The 19,695-nt window shown below is 43.2% G+C and overlaps 1 protein-coding gene across 1 annotated transcript in view; it reads left to right on the forward strand.

Annotated features, from left to right (window-relative positions):
- Positions 1-19,695, forward strand: part of HAL (histidine ammonia-lyase) — a 189,588-nt gene that overhangs the window by 74,233 nt on the left and 95,660 nt on the right. The gene's annotated exons all lie outside the window — the stretch shown is intronic.

Genomic DNA, 19,695 nt, shown 5'->3' on the forward strand with positions numbered 1-19,695 from the left:
TCAAAGAAAAAAAACGTTGAAGGGTCCATCTCATCCGCCCGGGAGAAGCTAAAATCTTGGCGGATCCGTCCAAAAACGGGTGGGATGGTCAAGATCTGTCACTAATGTAAGTCTATGGGGGAAAAAAACTGATCCGCCCCTTTTTTGGCGGATCCGTTTTTTTTTCACAAATTGGGGGATTTTGACTGACGACAAAAAATGGAAGTGTGAAACAGGCCTAACGAAGATATTAAAGGATCAATGGACACTGTTCATGTCAAAGAACATGGGCGAATTATGCAAGCTGCTACAAATTTCGCAGCTCAGTACCTGTGTGTACCATCAACAGATAAATGGACGGGTGGAGAGATTTAATAAAACCTTAAAGACCATGTTGAAAAAGGTGGTAGAACTCCTGCAGATCATCTCTAAATCATTAAGATTTTGAGGCTGTTGCATGGTAACTCAGAGCTTCAACTCCCTCCATAAGTTTTCTATGGGATTAAGGTCTGGAGACTTGCTAGGCCACTTCATGACCTTAATGTGCTTCTTTTTGAGCCACTCCATTGTTGCCTTTGCTGTCTGTTTTGGGTCATTGTCTTGCTGGAAGACCCAGCCATGACCTATTTTAACCCCTTCCTGACATCAGACGTACTATCCCGTCCATGGGACCCGGGCCCCTATGCCCATGGACGGGATAATACGTCTAGCGCGATCAGCGGCGCCCACATGGTGAGCGCCGCTGATCGCGGCCGGGTGTCAGCTGATTATCACAGCTGACACCCGGCACAATGTGTCAGGGGCGGTCACGGACCGCCCCCGACACGTTAACCCCTTGCACACCGCGATCAAACATGATCGCGGTGTACCGGGAGTTAAAGGGAAGCATCGGCAGGGAGGGGGCTCCCTCCGTGCTTCCCTGAGCCCCCCACGGCAGCGCAATGTGCAGCGCTGCTGCGGGGGACTCCTTTCCTCCAGGCCCCCGGATCCAAGATGGCGACGGGGGCCTTCGGGGGCCTGGAGGAAGCTGGCTTCCTCAGTGCCTGCAAAGCGCAGGCATGAGGAAGCCTTGTGCACTGCCTGTGACAGATTGCTGATCTGTCACAGTGATCTGTGATGTGACAGATCAGCGATCTGTCACAGGACAGTGATGTCCCACCTGGGACTAAGTAATAAAGTAAAAAAAGTGTAAAAATAATTTAAAGAAAATCGCCAAATAAATTAGTAAAAAAAAAAAAAATATTCCCCAATAAATTCATTTTTTGAAAATAAAAAAACCCAAAACAATAAAAGTACACATATTAGGTATCGCCACGTCCGTAACGACCAGCCCTATAAAACTGTCCCATTAGTTAACCCCTTTAGCGAACCCCTAAAAAATAAAAAATAAAAAACGAAGCAAAAAATAATGATTTATTATCATACCGCCAAACAAAAAGTGTAATAACGCACGATCAAAAAGACGCATATAAATATCCATGGTACCGCTGAAAACGTCATCTTGTCCCGCAAAAAACGAGCTGCCACACAGCATCATCAGCAAAAAACTAAAAAAGTTATAGCTCGCAGAATAAAGCGATGCAAAAATAATTATTTTTTATATAAAATAGTTTTCATTGCATAAAAGCGCCAAAACATAAAAAAACGACCTAAATGAGGTATCGCTGTAACCGTACTGACCCGAAGAATAAAACCGCTTTATCAATTTTACCGCACGCGGAACGGTGTAAACGCACTCCCCCAAAAGAAATTCATGAAACGCTGGTTTTTGTTCATTCTGCGTCCCAAAAATCGGAATAAAAAGCGATCAAAAAATGTCACGTGCCCGAAAATGGTACCAATAAAAACGTCAACTCGTCCCGCAAAAAATAAGACCTCACATGACTCGGTGGGTCAAAATACGGAAAAATTATAGCTCTCAATATGTGGTGATGCAAAAACTATTTTTACAATAAAAAGCGTCTTTTATCGTGCGACAGCTGGCAAAAATAAAAACCGCCATAAATAGTAAATCAAACCCCCCGTTATCACCCCCTTAGTTAGGGAAAAATAATAAAATTAAAAAAATGTATTTATTTCCATTTTTCCGTTAGGGCTAGGGTTAGGGCTAAGGTTAGGGTTAGGGTTAGGGTTAGGGCTAGGGCTAGGGTTAGGGCTTGGGTTAGGGCTGAGATTAGGGTTAGAGGTGTGTTGGGGTTCGGGTTGGAGTTAGAATTGGGGGTTTCCACTGTTTGGGCACATCAGGGGCTCTCCAAATGCAACATTGCGTCTGATCTCAATTCCAGCCAATTCTGAGTTGAAAAAGTCCTATGGTGCTCCTTCCCTTCCAAGCTGTGCCATGCGCCCAAACAGTGTTTTACCCCCACATGTAGGGTATCAGCCTACTCAGGACAAATTGCAAAACAATTTTTGGGGTCCAATTTCTCCTGTTACCCTTAGGAAAATAAAAAATTGGGGGCAAAAATATCATTTTTGTGGAAAAAAATGATTTTTTTATTTTCACGTCCGAGAGTTATAAACTTCTGTGAAGCACTTGGGGGTTCAAAGTGCTCACCACACATCTAGATAAGTTCCGTGGGGGGGTCTAGTGTCCAAAATGGGGTCACTTGTTGGGAGTTTCAATAGTTTAGGTACATCAGGGGCTCTCCAAACGCACATGACACCCGCAGACCATTCCATCAAAGTCTGCATTCCAAAACGTCACTACTTCCCTTCCGAGACCCGACGTGTGCCCATACAGTAGTTTTCTCCCACATATGGGGTGTCAGCGTACTCAGGACAAATTGGACAACAACTTTTGTGGTCCAATTTCTCCTGTTACCCTTGGGAAAATGAAAAAATTGGGGACTAATTGATCATGTTTGTGGAAAAAATACGATTTTTTTATTTTCATGCCCGGGCATTATAAACTTCTGTGAAGCCCTTGGGGGTTCAAAGTGCTCACCACACATCTAGATAAGTTCCTTAGGGGTTCTTGTTTCCAAAATGGGGTCATTTATGGGTGTTTCCACTGTTTAGGTACATTAGGGGCTCTCCAAAGGCAACATGACACCCGCAGACCATTCCATCAAAGTCTGCATTCCAAAACGTCACTACTTCCCTTCCGAGCCCTGACGTGTGTCCATACAGTAGTTTTCTCCCACATATGGGGTGTCAGCGTACTCAGGACAAATTGGACAACAACTTTTGGGGTTCAATTTCTCCTGTTACCCTTGGGAAAATAAAAAAATTGTGGACTAATTGATCATGTTTGTGGAAAAAATACAATTTTTTTATTTTCATGCCCTGGCATTATAAACTTCTGTGAAGCCCTCGGGGGTTCAAAGTGCTCACCTCACATCTAGATAAGTTCCTTAGGGGGTCTAGTTTTCAAAATGGGGTCATTTGTGGGGAGTTTCCACTGTTTAGGTACATTAGGGGCTCTCCAAAGGCAACATGACACCCGCAGACCATTCCATCAATGTCTGCATTCCAAAACGTCACTACTTCCCTTCCGATCCCCGACGTGTGCCCATACAGTAGTTTTCTCCCACATATGGGGTATCAGCATACTCAGGACAAATTGGACAACAACTTTTGGGGTCCAATTTCTCCTGTTACCCTTGGGAAAATAAAAAAATGGTGACTAAAAGATCATGTTTGTGGAAAAAATACGAATTTTTTATTTTCACGCCCGGGCGTTATAAACTTCTGTGAAGCACTGGGGGGTTCAAAGTGCTCACCACACATCTAGATAAGTTCCTTGGGGGGTCTAGTTTCCAAAATGGTGTCATTTGTGGGGGGTTTCCACTGTTTAGGTACATCAGGGGTTTTCCAATCGCGACATGGTGTCCGATCTCAATTCCAGCCAAAAACGTCAAATGGCGCTGCTTCCCTTCCGAGCTCTGCCATGCGCCCAAATAGTGGTTTACCCCCACATGTGGGGTATCAGCGTACTCAGGACAATTTGCTCAATAACTTTTAGTGTGCTGTTACCCTTGGAAAAATAAGAATTGAGGGTGAAAAGATCATTTTTGTGGAAAAAATATGATTATTTAATTGTACGGCTTTATGTTATAAACTTCTGTGAAGCCCTTGGGGGTTCAAAGTTCTCACCACACATCTAGATAAGTTCCTTAGGGGGTCTAGTTTCCAAAATGGTGTCATTTGTGGGGGGTTTCCACTGTTTTGGTACATCAGGGGTTTTCCAATCGCGATATGATGTCCGATCTCAATTCCAGCCAAAAACGTCAAATGGCGCTGCTTCCCTTCCGAGCTCTGCCATGCGCCCAAATAGTGGTTTACCCCCACATGTGGGGTATTAGCATACTCAGGACAAATTGCACAATAACTTTTAGGGTCCTGTTACCCTTGGGAAAATAAAAATTGGGGTGAAAAGGTCATTTTTGTGGAAAAAATATGATTTTTTAATTGTACCGCTGTACGTTATAAACTTCTGTAAAGCCCTTGTGGGTTCCAAGTTCTCACCACATATCTAGATAAGTTCCTTGGGGGGTCTAGTTTCCAAAATGGGGTCACTTGTAGGGGGTTTCCAATGTTTAGGTACATCAGGGACTCTCCAAACGTGACATGGCGTCCGATCTGAATTCCAGCCAATTTTGAAAAAGTCAAACGGCGCTCCTTCCATTCTGAGCTCTGCCATGCGCCGAAACAGTCGTTCCCCCCCACAAATCAGGTATCAGCGTACTCAGGACAAACTGCACAATAACTTTTGCAGTCCAATTTCTCCTGTTACCCTTGGTAAAATAAAAAAATTGAACCTGAAGTATTTTTTTTGTGAAAAAAAGTTAGATGTTCATTTTTTTTTAAATATTCAAAAAAATTCCTGTGACGCACCTAAAGGGTTAATAAACTTCTTGAATGTGGTTTTGAGCACCTTAAGGGGTGCAGTTTTTAGAATGGTGTCACTTTTTGGGTATTTTCTATCATATAGACCCCTCAAAGTGGCTTCAAATGTGATGTGGTCCTAAAAATAAAATGGTGTTGTAAAAATGAGAAATCGCTGGTCAACTTTTAACCTTTATAACTTCCTAACAAAAAAAAATTTTGGTTCCAAAATTGTGCTGATGTAAAGTAAACATGTGGGAAATGTTAGTTATCAAGTTTTTTGTGTGCCGTATCTCTGTGATTTAAGGGCATAAAAATTCAAAGTTGGAAAATTGCGAAATTTTCAAAATTTTTGCCAAATTTCCGTTTTTTTCACAAATAAACGCAAGTTATTTGAATGAAATTTTACCACTAACATGAAGTACAATATGTCACGAGAAAACAATGTCAGAATCACCGGGATCCATAGAAGCGTTCCAGAGTTATGACCTCATAAAGGTACAGTGGTCAGAATTGTAAAAATTGGCCCGGTCATGAACGTGCAAACCACCCTTGGGGGTGAAGGGGTTAATGTCCTGGCGAAGGGAAGGAGGAGGAAGGAGGTTGTCACTCAGGATTTTACGGTAAATGGCTCTATCCATTCTCCCATTGGTGCGGTGAAGTAGTCCTGTGCCCTTAGCAGAGAAACACCCCCCAAAACATAATGTTTCCACCTCCATGCTTGACAGTGGGGAGTGAGTTGAGTTAATGCCATATAGCTCAAGTTTGGTCTCATCTGACAACAGCACCTTCTCCTAATCACTCACGGAATCATCCAGGTGTTCATTGGCAAATTTCAGATGGGCCTGCACATGTGCCTTCTTGAGCAGGCGGACCTTGCGTGCACTGCAGAATTTTAAACCTTTACAGCGTAATGTGTTAACAATGGTTTTCTTGGTGACTGTGGTCTGAGTTGCCTCGAGATCATTAACAAGTTCCCTCCATGTAGATTTTCTGCATTTAATTTTTGATATTACATCTCTCAAAGTTAAAATTAACCTATTCTTAAAATTATAGACTGTTCATGTCTTTGTCAGTGCGCAAACTTACAAAATCAGCAAGGGATCAAATACTTATTTTCCCCACTGTATATATGTGTGTCTATATATATATATATATACAGTGGGGCAAAAAAGTATTTAGTCAGTCAGCAATAGTGCAAGTTCCACCACTTAAAAAGATGAGAGGCGTCTGTAATTTACATCATAGGTAGACCTCAACTATGGGAGACAAACTGAGAAAAAAAAAATCCAGAAAATCACATTGTCTGTTTTTTTTTCATTTTATTTGCATATTATGGTGGAAAATAAGTATTTGGTCAGAAACAAGCAATCAAGATTTCTGGCTCTCACAGACCTGTAACTTCTTCTTTAAGAGTCTCCTCTTTCCTCCACTCATTACCTGTAGTAATGGCACCTGTTTAAACTTATCATTATAAAAAGACACCTGTGCACACCCTCAAACAGTCTGACTCCAAACTCCACTATGGTGAAGACCAAAGAGCTGTCAAAGGACACCAGAAACAAAATTGTAGCCCTGCACCAGGCTGGGAAGACTGAATCTGCAATAGCCAACCAGCTTGGAGTGAAGAAATCAACTGTGGGAGCAATAATTAGAAAATGGAAGACATACAAGACCACTCATAATCTCCCTCGATCTGGTGCTCCACGCAAAATCCCACCCCGTGGGGTCAGAATGATCACAAGAACGGTGAGCAAAAATCCCCGAACCACGCGGGGGGACCTAGTGAATGAACTGCAGAGAGCTGGGACCAATGTAACAAGGTCTACCATAAGTAACACACTACGCCACCATGGACTCAGATCCTGCAGTGCCAGACGTGTCCCACTGCTTAAGCCTGTACATGTCCGGGCCCGTCTGAAGTTTGCTAGAGAGCATTTGGATGATCCAGAGGAGTTTTGGGAGAATGTCCTATGGTCTGATGAAACCAAACTGGAACTGTTTGGTAGAAACACAACTTGTCGTGTTTGGAGGAAAAAGAATACTGAGTTGCATCCATCAAACACCATACCTACTGTAAAGCATGGTGGTGGAAACATTATGCTTTGGGGCTGTTTCTCTGCAAAGGGGCCAGGACGACTGATCCGGGTACATGAAAGAATGAATGGGGCCATGTATCGTGAGATTTTGAGTGCAAACCTCCTTCCATCAGCAAGGGCATTGAAGATGAAACGTGGCTGGGTCTTTCAACATGACAATGATCCAAAGCACACCGCCAGGGCAACGAAGGAGTGGCTTCGTAAGAAGCATTTCAAGGTCCTGGAGTGGCCTAGCCAGTCTCCAGATCTCAACCCTATAGAAAACCTTTGGAGGGAGTTGAAAGTCCGTGTTGCCAAGCGAAAAGCCAAAAACATTACTGCTCTAGAGGAGATCTGCATGGAGGAATGGGCCAACATACCAACAACAGTGTGTGGCAACCTTGTGAAGACTTACAGAAAACGTTTGACCTCTGTCATTGCCAACAAAGGATATATCACAAAGTATTGAGATGAAATTTTGTTTCTGACCAAATACTTATTTTCCACCATAATATGCAAATAAAATGATAAAAAAAACAGACAATGTGATTTTCTGGATTTTTTTTCTCCCATAGTTGAGGTCTACCTATGATGTAAATTACAGACGCCTCTCATCTTTTTAAGTGGTGGAACTTGCACTATTGCTGACTGACTAAATACTTTTTTGCCCCACTGTATATATATATATATATATATATATATATATATATATATATAAAATATGTGTTGCAAAGGTTATTATCCTGTGTGATGTGAAAGCCATAAGTTTTCCTTAAACATGATATGTGCTGAGAGTAAATCAGCTGTTCCCAGGGTCTGGCTTTCAAGTTGAGGAGGCCAGAGATGGCCGAAGCCTACATACCATATCTCCAAATCAAGGGTTTGATTGGAGGGAGTTAAATGTCCAGCCAGTGTTTTTTTCCTGTCTGTTTTGGAGGGAGAAGGCTTACAGGATGAGCTCCAGAGAGAGCTGCCCTGCGTGTTTGTCCCAGAAGGCGAGAGAAGGACTTTGTATGGACTCTTTATTTTCATTTCTGCCAGAAAGGCTGTGTTTTTAGCACTGTTTTGGGCTTTATGGTTTATGAAGTAATAAACCACTCAGAAACTTTAACCTAAAAGTATTCTTGTGTCTACCTCAGGGAGCAGCAAAGTGAGCTGACCTTCCAAAAGGGGTGGAGAATGAAGAAAATGTTCCAGGAACACGGATAGCATCTGTGTACAAATCATATGTTGTGGGTGAAGGTGGCTACAGGGATGGAACACTGGTAGGACAAAATGGAGGAGCTAATCAAGCACCTGATCATGAGTCAACAGCAGTAACACCAACTGCATCGTGAGCAGCAGCAGCGCCAAGAACAACAATTCCATGAGAAGCTGCAGGTACAGGCAGAAGATGAATAAACTTCTTATGCAGCAGATTAAAAAAAAAGCAAAGACAGATGCAACACCTGGTAGGAGATATTCACAGCACAGAAACCTCCCCTCCGTCACATCAAGGTGATGATTCCTATGTCTGGAAAGACGAGCCATGCAAAAGATGACACCAGAGGATGATATAGAGGCCTTTTTGACTATTTCTGAACGGGTTGCAAAGTGGGAGAAGCTGACCCCGGATCAGTGGGCTGAAGTGCTGGACCCCTATCTAACTGCCAAACCCCAGAAAGCCTATTTTGACTTGGCCTTACAGGATGCCCGTGAATATGTCAAGTTTAAAAAGGAGATATTGACACACTCAGGGGTCACTATGTTCATCAGAGCCCAAAAGATTAATCACTGGGCGTATTATGTTGACAAACTTCCCCGCTCTCAGATGTTTGACTTGTTGCATTTGGTCAAGAAATGGTTACAGCTGGAGTCCTCCACTCCAGCCCAGATCGTTGAGTGGGTGGTGATGGACAGATTAACTCCCTCCCCAGGCCAATGCAGACCTTGGTTGCCCAGGGAGACCCTCGGAATGCTGACGACGTGGTGGGCCTCGTAGAAAGGTGGTCAAGAGTTCCCTAAGGAAGCTGGGAGGTGGGCATCTTCATATTGAGATACTCAGTGAAATCCCGAGTCCCAAAAGAGGAGCAGTAGAGTCACCATTGGGGAGAGACCGAGATCCCAAGGAGTCGCTGAGGGGTTACCAAAGGCTGCTGGTAAAGACCTGATCTGCTGGAGATGCCATATGCCTGGACACATAGCCACCCATTGTCCTATGTTCTCTGAGCAGATGGTCTGCTGCCTAGGGAGGCGTTCCTCATACTATGCCTATCCCATCTGCAGTGTGGACTATCAGCCTGGAGAGGGGCCGCAGTCATATCCCGTAACCGTAAACTTATAAAAATAAGTGCTGGTGTCAGGACTCTTGGACTCAGGGAGTTTGGTGACCCTGATAAGGGCCACGCTTCCCCACCAGTTGATCCCAGGGAAACGTGTGTGTCCACTGTATCCACGGGTGTTATGAATGAGTCACCGGAGGAGGAAAAAACAGTAATACAAGCTAAGTCCAGAAAACCTGAGAGGTTGGTAGCTATCGGATTGCAGACCCCTGATCCTATTCACACAACTAACAGTAGCCGTAGGGGGTTCCTACGGTGCCCTAGACCCCTCGTTCACAGACGGAGAACTAAATAAGCCTAAAGAAGGAAAGGGGAAATCTAAACTGCCCCAGAGCAGACCCCAAAGCAATAGACAGCCCCCAACATGTATTGTCGGTGAAAAGCAGATGAAAACACAAACACAGACAGAAAGACAGGTTGAGCAAACGATGGGGCCCAACTAACTAAATAGGAAAGGACAGAAAAGATGCTGGCTGCAATCCGCAAAAAACCCTACCAAAAATGTCCCAACCGTCTGATAGGGAAAAAAGCCCTGAAGTCGCTAGACTTCAAAATCACTATATCAGCACTCAGGTATATTCTGAAGACTGAGCAAAAGATCAACTTGACAAGAGACAAAAATGGAGCTCAGCCTGTACCAACAAGGGCAGGCAGAACACAAACACTAAGTAAACAGACACAATCTCATGGAAAAATAAGAGAGCAAAACTTAGCTTTCAGAAGACAGGTACTGAACTGGTTTACAAGAGCTCAGAGCAGAAAGGATCACCAGCAACCAAGCAGGGCATCAGCTGCCTAATATCCACTCAGTGATTCTGGGTGTCCAATCACGCTCTGCCAGTTCAGATGACAGGTTTTCCCATCCCAATCAATTTCACTACCTCTCTTCACCAGCAGAGGGAGTTCATCAGACATCAACGGTGAAGGGGAAAATGAACTCACAACAGTACCTCCCCCTTGAGGAGGGGTCACCGAACCCTCATCCACGCCACCAGGGCGATCAGGATGGGCCCCATGAAAAGCACGAATCAATCTTTCAGTATGAATATCGGATGCAGGGACCCAAGAATTATCCTCCTGGCCATAACCCTTCCATTTAACCAAATACTGGAGTCTCCGTCTAGCCAGGCGAGAATCCAGTATCTTCTCAACCTCATATTCCACATTACCTTCCACCAATACAGGGTCAGGAGGTGGCACCACAGGCACTACTGGCTCAACAAACCTCTTTAACAGAGACCTATGAAACACGTTATGGATCTTAAATGTAACAGGAAGAGCCAATCTAAAAGAGACAGGATTAAGAATCTCCAAAATCTTGTAAGGTCCCATAAATCTAGGTTTAAACTTTGGAGAAGCCACCTTCATAGAGATATTCTTTGATGACAACCAAACCATATCACCCACCTTAAACTGGGGACCAATGGTCCTATGACGGTTGGAAAACCGCTGGGCCTTTTCCTGGGAGAGAGAAAACCTATCCACCACTGGTCCCAGATCTGCTGCATTCTCTCCACCACAGTGTCAACACCTGGGCAGGCAGAAGACTCCACCTGCCCTGAAGAGAATCGAGGATGAAACACCAAAGTTACAAAAAAAGGTGACATCAAAGTGGCAGAACTAGCTCTATTATTTAAAGCAAATTCGGCCAAGGGCAAAAATGAAACCCAATCATCCTGATCAGCAGAAATAAAACATCTCAAATACGACTCCAAAGACTGGTTTGTTCTCTTTGTCTGCCCATTGGTCTGAGGGTGAAACGCAGAGGAGAAGGACAACTGAATTCCCAGCTTGGAACAGAAAGTCCTCCAAAATCTAGAAATAAACTGAACTCCTCTGTCAGATACAATGTTCTCAGGAATCCCGTGCAAGCGAACCACCTGTTGCAAAAACAAGGGCACCAACTCTGAGGAAGATGACAACTTAGGGAGTGGTACAAGATGGACCATCTTAGAGAATCTATCACAAATCACTCAAATAACAGTCATTCTCTGAGAGACAGGCATATCAGAGATAACATCCATTGAAATATGGGTCCATGGCCTCCTGGGCACTGGCAAAGGCATCAACAACCCACTAGAGCGAGAACAAGGTTTAGACCAGGAGCAATTCCCACAGGACTGCACAAAACTCCTGACATCACGAGACAAGGCGGGCCACCAAAAAGACCGACTCACCAAATCTCTAGTACCAAAAATACCTGGATGACCAGCCAATGCAGAGCAATGAACTTCAGACATCACTCTCTTCCTCCACTGGTCAGGAACATACAATTTTCCAATGGGACAACGCTCAGGTTTGTCCTCCTGAAACTCTTCCAGAGCACGTCTCAAATTGGGCGAGATGGCAGAAAGAACTACCCCCTCACCTAAGATGGTAGCAGGTTTGGTCACAACAGGAGAATCAGCAAAGAAACTCCTAGAGAGGGCGTCTGCCTTGACATTATTAGTGCCCGGAAGAAAAGAGACCACAAAATCAAAACGTGTGAAAAACAAGGCCCACCTAGCCTGTCTAGGATTCAAGCGTTTGGCCGACTCCAGGTAAATCAAATTCTTGTGGTCAGTAAGGACCACGACTTGATGTTTCGCTCCCTCCAACCAATGTCTCCACTCCTCAAATGCCCAGTTCCCGATTCCCCACATCATAGTTACGTTCAGATGAGGAGAACTTTCAGGAAAAGAAAGCACAGGGATTCATTATAGATGTTACCGGATCTTTTTGGGACAAAACAGCTCCTGCACCAATCTCAGAAGCATCCACCTCTACCTGAAACGGGAGTGAGACATCAGTTTGCCGCAAAACCGGAGCAGAAGTGAACCTTCGCTTCAGCTCCTGAAAGGAAGAAACAGCCTCCGGAGACCAATTCAGCACATCAACACCTTTCTTAGTCAAATCAGTCAATGGTTTGGCAATACCAGAGAAATTAGCTATAAATTTACGATAAAAATTAGCAAAACCCAAAAACTTCTGGAGGGCCTTCAAAGAAGTGGGCTGAACCCAATCATAAATGGCCTGTACCTTGGCCGGGTCCATTTCAATAGTTGACGGAGACAAAATAAATCCCAAAAATGAAATCCTAAGTAAACAGACACAATCTCATGGAAAAATAAGAGAGCAAAACTTAGCTTTCAGAAGACAGGTACTGAACTGGTTTGCAAGAGCTCAGAGCAGAAAGGATCACCAGCAACCAAGCAGGGCATCAGCTGCCTTATATCCACTCAGTGATTCCGGGTGTCCAATCACGCTCCGCCTGTTCAGATGACAGGTTTTTCCCATCCCAATCAATTTCACTACCTCTCTTCACCAGCAGAGGGAGTTCATCAGACATCAACGGTGAAGGGGAAAATGAACTCACAACACATGGGAATGCCAAGGATTTCCTGATTGCCAGGGTGTTAATAAAATTGAGCCGTGGTATGGAATCCCATGTGGTCGGGGTAGTCAGAGATTTGCTACATCCCATGATAATCGGGCGGGACTTCAGCCTGTTCTGGAACTTGTGGGGAAAAGCAGGGGTGCCAAGTGACTCAGACAGGAGCCAGCTCAACCCTGAAGAATCCCTGTTGTAGGTGGAGGAGTTCCCCTTGTGTATCCTAGCTGGGGATGAGGATGAAACGGTGACCAGTGAGGCCAATGTTCCTGAACTGGGGGTTTCTGGGGAAAATTTTGTGATTGCTCAAATGTGGAATCTTACTGTACCTTAAAAGGGGCCTTTGAAAATGTGTCTATGATCAATGGTGTTGCTCAAGAGCCAGGGGCTGACACCAGGTACTCACACTTTGCAGTCAATGGCGAATTAGGCTATGTGCACACGTAGATTTTGGTCCTGCGGATTTTTCCGAGCGGATTTCTAAAAATTCGCTGGTAAAATCTCAGGTCAAAAGTCCTGCGGTTTACCTGCGGATTAGCCTGCGGTTTCACACCTCTACAATGGAGAAGGTGTGAAACTGCAGCGGAATCCGCACAAAGAATTGACATGCTGCGGATTTGAACCCGCTGAAAAATCTGCAGCATGTGCACAGCGTTTTTCAGATTACCATTGAAAACAGCGGTACGGTACAACGCAGCAGAAACTGCTGCGGACCCGCAGAGCCTGAAATGCTGCGGATCCGCAGCAGAATCCGCACCATGTGCACATAGCCTCATTGTATCGGGTGACCACACTGAGGGGGGGTGATAGTGGAGCAGCTGTTGGTTCCAGGACCCTACCAGCGGAGGGTTTTAGACATAGCCCATTTCCATGTTTTGGGGGGACATCTGGGGTTGGATAAAATGCAGGAGAGGATATTGCACATGTTCTAGTGGGTGGGATGTTAGCTGGAGATGTTGAATTATTGTAGGTCCTGCCCCACCTGCCAGATAACTGCTCTCTCTTCTCACTTTTGAAGTCCCCTGGTTCCGTTAACCATAATAGAAATCCCATTTGAGAGAACTGCCATGTACCTAGTAGGTTCTCTAGTTAAGTCTGCACGAGGGAACCAATATATCCTAGTAGTCATGGATTATGTGACCCGGTACCCTGAGGCAGTACAACTAAAAAATTCTTTGGCCAAGAGTATTGCATGGGAACTTGTCCATATTTTTGCGAGGGTGGGCCTGCCAAGGAGATTTTGACAGACCAGGGAACAAATTAATGAAAGAGCTATGTAGAGACATCCAGATTGCCCAGCTGAGAACCTCATTTTTCCATCCTCAGACTGACTGCCTAGTAGAGCGCTTCAATAAAACCTTAAAGTCAATGTTCAAAAAGGACATTAAGAAGGATGGCTGAGACTGAGCCTATCTGCTTCGGTTTCTGTTCTTCTCTATCACAGAGGTTCCTCAAGCCTCTATTGGCTTCTCACCGTTCGAGCTGCTGTATGGTCAACAACTGCGAGAGCTACTGGACACTGCCAAGGAAATCTGAGAAGCTGAGGTCACGCCACACTGAAGCATCATAAAGAATATCGCCCAGCTGCAGGAGAGGATGGCGAAAGTAATGCCTATCGTGAAGGAGCATCTTCTCCAGGTACAAGAGGCACAGGCAAGGGTGTATAACTGATAACTGAGGCTGAGGCAGTTCCAGCCCATGGACTGTGTGCTAGTGCTTATCCCCACGATGGGGTGCAAGGTCCTAGCCAAGTGGCAAGGCCCATACGAGGTGGTGGAAAAACTGGGTGAGGTGAATTACATGGTAAACCAGCCCAATCAAAGGAAATAGCACCAAATCTGTCATGTGAACTTGCTCAAGCCCTGGCGAGACTGGGAATAGCTGGAAACCACTTTCCTGGGAACCAGTTCCAGAGCCAGAGTTTGCGATGTCACCATTCCAGAGACTCTGATGCCGGTCCAGGGGCAACAGTGTCGGGAGCTGTTGCAGCAGAACCGTGACCTCTTCTTTGAGTTGCCAGGACATACGCAGGTGGTAGAGCATGTCGTGTTGACAGAACCACATTAAGGGTGAACCTCAAGCCCTATAGAATTCAGGAAGCATGTCGAAAGGTGATATCGAATGAGGTGATGAGGATGCTAGACCTCAGGGATGGAGGAGTCAAAAAGTGGATGGTCGAGTCCCATCGTCCTCATGCAGAAGCCCGACGATGAGTGACGGTTTTGTAACGGCTACCCCAGGCTGAAGTTTTTAGTTTTGATGCATACCCGATACCTTGCGTGGACGAACTCACTGAGAGATTTGGACACACAAGGTATATTACAACCCTTGGTCTGAAGAAGGGCTATGGGCAGATACCCATGTCCTAGAGTGCCAAGGAGAAGATTTCTTTCTCGACAACTGATGGGTGTTTAAAATACACCAGGATGCCCTTCGGACTACAGGAGGCCTCGACAACCTTCCAGAGGGCTATGGATCGGATCCTAGCTCCGCATAAAAAGTATGCCACAGCATATCTTGATGACATTGTGGTCTTCAGCCCTGATTGGGCTAGTCATCTGCCAAAGGTGCAGGTGGTTCTGGATGCTTTAAGAAATGCAGGGTTCACCATAAGTTCGCAAAAAATGTGCCATAGGGAAGGAAGAGGCCAAGTACCTAGGCTATATCGTCGGGAGGAGCGAAATCAAGCCACAAATAAACATGATCGAGCCTATTCAGAAGTGGCCGCAACTTCTTTCCAAGAAGCAAGTGAGGGCATTTCTTGGAATTGTGGGATATTACCAGCAGTTCATCCCAAGTTTTGCCATAATCGCTGCACCATTGAGATATATATATATATACTGTATATATATATATATATATATATTGGCATGTAAAAGTTTGGCCACCCCTGGTCAAAATTACTGCTGTTGTGAACAGTTAAGCGAGTTGAAGTTAAATGATTTCTAAAAGGCCTAAAGTTAAAAATTACACATTTCCTTTGTATTTTGGGCAAAATAATCATTATTTTCATCTTTTACATTTTAAAAATTACAAAAGAGGAAATAGGTGTTTGCAAAAGTTTGAATCATGAATACATGATTAGTACCTAGTACCACCCCTTTTTGAAAGTATCACAACTGGTAAATGCATTTTGTAGCCAGCCAAGAGTCTTTCAATTCATGTTTATGGGATTTTCATCCAATCTTCCTTGGAAAATTCTTCCAGTTCTATGAGATTCCTGGATCGTCTTGCCTGCACTCCTATTTTGAGGTCTTGCATTTGTTGAAATTTCACTGAATCCATTCTTCCCTCTACCTGTGAAATATTCTCTGTGCCATTGGCTGCAATACAATACCAAAGAATGATTACTCCACACCCATGATTATAGGTTGGCGAAATTCTATTTTTCCAAAATTCTGTGCTCTTTTTTCTCCACACATACCTTTGATCATTGTGGCCAAAGAGTTCTATTTTAACCTCATCGATGCACAGGACTTGTTTCTAGAATGCATCAGACTTGTTTACATGTTCTTTTGCATACTTCTGATGCTGAATTTTATGGTGAGGACGCATGAGATTTTTTCTTCTGATGTCTCTTTCATGAAGGCCATATTTATGCAGGTGTCTCTGAACAGTGGAACAATATACTACCACTTCAGAGTCTTGAAAATCTTTCTGAAGGTTTCTTGCAGTCAAGCGGAGGTTCTGATTTGCCTCTCTAGCAATCCTACGAGCAGCTCCCACTGAAATTTTCTTGGTTTTCCAGACCTTTTCTTGACCTACACTGTTCCTGTTAACTGCCATTTCTTAATTATATTTCAATATGAGGACCTTGAAAATGCTTTGCTATCTTCTTTTACTGCTTTGTGGGCCTCCACTATTATCATTTTCAGAGTGCTAGGCAGCTGCTTAGGAGAACCCATGGTTGCTGTTTTTTGGCACCAGGTTAGAAGAGGCTGGGTTTTTATAAAGCTGGGATATTTCCTAGAGATGATAGTGAACAGCCATAACCCTAACAGGCTAATTAAGGTCTGAAACCTAGGTCAAAGTTACCTGAGCATACAAATCTCTAAGGATGTCCAAACATTTGCATCAGCCCATTTTCTTTTTTTCGTAATTTTCAAAATAAAAAAAATTACTTTGTTTTTTTTTGCCTGAAATACAAAGGTAATGTGTCACCTTTATTTAACTCTAGGCCTTTTTAATCTTCAACTTGCTTAACTGTTCATAATACCAGTAACTTTGACGAGGGGTGCCCAAACTTTTACATGCCACTGTATATATATATATATATATATATACATATATATTTATATATATTCCATGCATTGGAATCGGATATGTATACTGTATACTATACACTCACTGTATAATCTACCATCATCTACCTCATTTTTGTATATTTGCCATATGTTTTTAAAAATGGGATAAAATATACGTTTTATCCCTATGAGAATTCTCTGGTTCCTCAGATCTCTCTGAAATCGTGTTGCCTTGGACCGTGAGGGGGGTGTCACCCCGAGTCTGCACAGAGCGGCCATTGATTGGTGCATGAAAAATATCCACTGGATTCAGTAGGCCTAGCAAAGCATCACAAAGAAGGAAACCCAGCGTTTGGTGATGCCCATGGCTTCCAGATTTCAAACAGTCATTGCCTGCAAAGGATTCGCTACAAAGTATTTAAAATGAACATTTTATTTATGATAAAGTTAATTTGTCCAATTACTTTTGAACCACTAAAATGAGGCTCTCAAGAAAAATGGTTGTGATTCCTAAACTTTTCACCGAATATTTTTGTTCAACCCCTTTAATTAAACGTGAAAATATAAATTTCTATTGTATCTCAGCTGTTTCATGTTATATCCAAAATAGTGACATGTAGAGCCCGAATCACGATGATTTGGTCACTGCCTAAATATTTCTGGACCTACCTGTATATAACTTGTGGTTATCTAAGCATGAGTGCGTCAACATTTTACATCTTTAGTATAGATGCAAAAATGATGATATTACATATGAGATGGCATATTGGCTTGCCGATCTCATACATTTGCGATAGTGTGATCATGAAAATTCGAACACTTTGATTTTTAGAGGAAATTGCACGGTTTATCTTCTGCCTACTCACTACCATTTCAGTTAGCATATCACATGCAAGCTTATGGTGTAACCTTGCAGTGGACTGCATGACATCCCATAGTTGTGGACCCCTGGCTCTGTGGCACATTTTCTCCACAGATCTTGCTTTTATTGCTATATAATAGCGGGCACATCCTGAAGTACAGTAATCACTGTGGCATTTGATTTAGAAAAAATGACATCAAAGGCCACGATGTGTGAAATGCAGTAATACACCCTATATCTCCATCCATTTGTTAGTGCTTCTTGTAGTTCATATACTTCACATAAGAGTCCTGGTAACACCTCCTTTATGGCCTGTAAAACACTTGAACAATCAGTATGGAGATAGCCACATTATTCAGGAGTTTACAATCTACAGGAGACCAAATGTTCTCTTTGTGAGCTTCCTCAATAACAAAGAGATGTTAATGATCAGGTAAACTGAGCTGCCCCTTTGTAAACCTGCTGTCTCCAGCCCACACAATAATATAGAATGGGACAATGAATATGCAATATTTCAATACTATCTCTGGAATAATCAGATGTAAATAGCAATCCACTGATATTTCCGTGATCAGGAGACATGATCGCTTCTGTGGTTACAAGTGCCAGGAGTTTTGGCTTTAGGAAGCCCCGGAAATGTTCTATGGACCCGAATTATGGATATATTACAGTCATGTTTGGTGTGTCTAAGATGGGAATAATATTTTTCGAAACATGGTTGTCATATAACTCTACCAAGAGGTTCCTACGCCGTAAATTAGAATAATGTCCTGACCATATAATTACCTCCTCTCACCTGACCAGGAGGAGGGGTAGTGGTATAGCTGAGACCCTTTTAAACCTCTCAAGGGACATTAAGGGTTAGAGACAGGGGAGCCAACTAATATTGTAGACCTCTCTTAATCTCAGTGGTTCTTTTCTGCAGGATTTCTCAACAGTAAGTGGTCTCTTTATTTTTATGCCTATGTTTTTTGTAACAGTTTTGCCTTCATATATATCTTTTTATGTCATCATTTGAGTATTTTTGTAAGCAATCTATCTTTTGTATAGTAAATCTAAAAAGTAAACTGTTTATATCTTGCTGCCCTAAGCACACCCACAACTTCGAAGTGAGAAAGTTTAACTGAGCTGTGTTACATATGAATGCTAGAGTGTTAAGTGTTGACCCATTTGATGCTAGAGTGCATGTGTACTGGTGCTTTACCCATTTTATGCATCTTACCAGAAGAAAACAGCAAATGATGGCAGCTAGTAGAGTAGATGTGTGATCTGTTTTGGGGGTGCACTCAACCCAATATCAGCCTATAGCAATAAGTGAGTGGATAGGTGAGAGCGGGCAGTAGAGTAACCATTTACGGCCGTATACGAGTCACATGTGCAGTGAGTGATCATTTCATGAAAAAATTTATTGTGTAATTTAAAAATCTATATAACAAAAAAAATCAGCTCCATGATATATGCTTCCAAATGCGATATATACATTCCATGCTGTTCTTGAACTACACAAATGCCATCAAATATAAGAAATACACTAAATGGACTTGATTTGTAAAAATGTCACTGTAAGGTCGGGTGGAGACAAATTTCATGGTCCATATCTGGACCATAAGGCCCTGAAGAGCAGTAGGTGTTCTAATCCGAACTAACAGCCCTATATTTATCTTGTGACACATGCTCATCTGAACTGGCCAAATAATGTCTGATGAGCACATAAAAGCAGGTTAAAAAAGAAGAGTACAGCGGACTTATAATCATTCAGCAAATATGAAAGTCTGTAACATTTTCTCAGGTCTGGAACTAGGGATTTGTCAACCCACTTCCTCCTGCTGCACTCTAGCTAACACATTTTTTATACAAAATAAAGACACAAGATACTTATGCTGAGTGTCGCTTTTTCTTTCGTCCTTATTTTTTTACTGCACTGCCTTTTTTCATGCTGAACACCACCTGTTGTCATCCTTGCAGTGTGGACAGTGTTATTTGTTGCACGTCTGGTTACATTTTGCCATTCAGT

Source organism: Dendrobates tinctorius, unplaced genomic scaffold (assembly GCF_039654945.1).
Source record: "Dendrobates tinctorius isolate UK_male_01 unplaced genomic scaffold, ASM3965494v1 ptg000035l, whole genome shotgun sequence".
NCBI classification, from domain to species: Eukaryota; Metazoa; Chordata; class Amphibia; order Anura; family Dendrobatidae; genus Dendrobates; species Dendrobates tinctorius.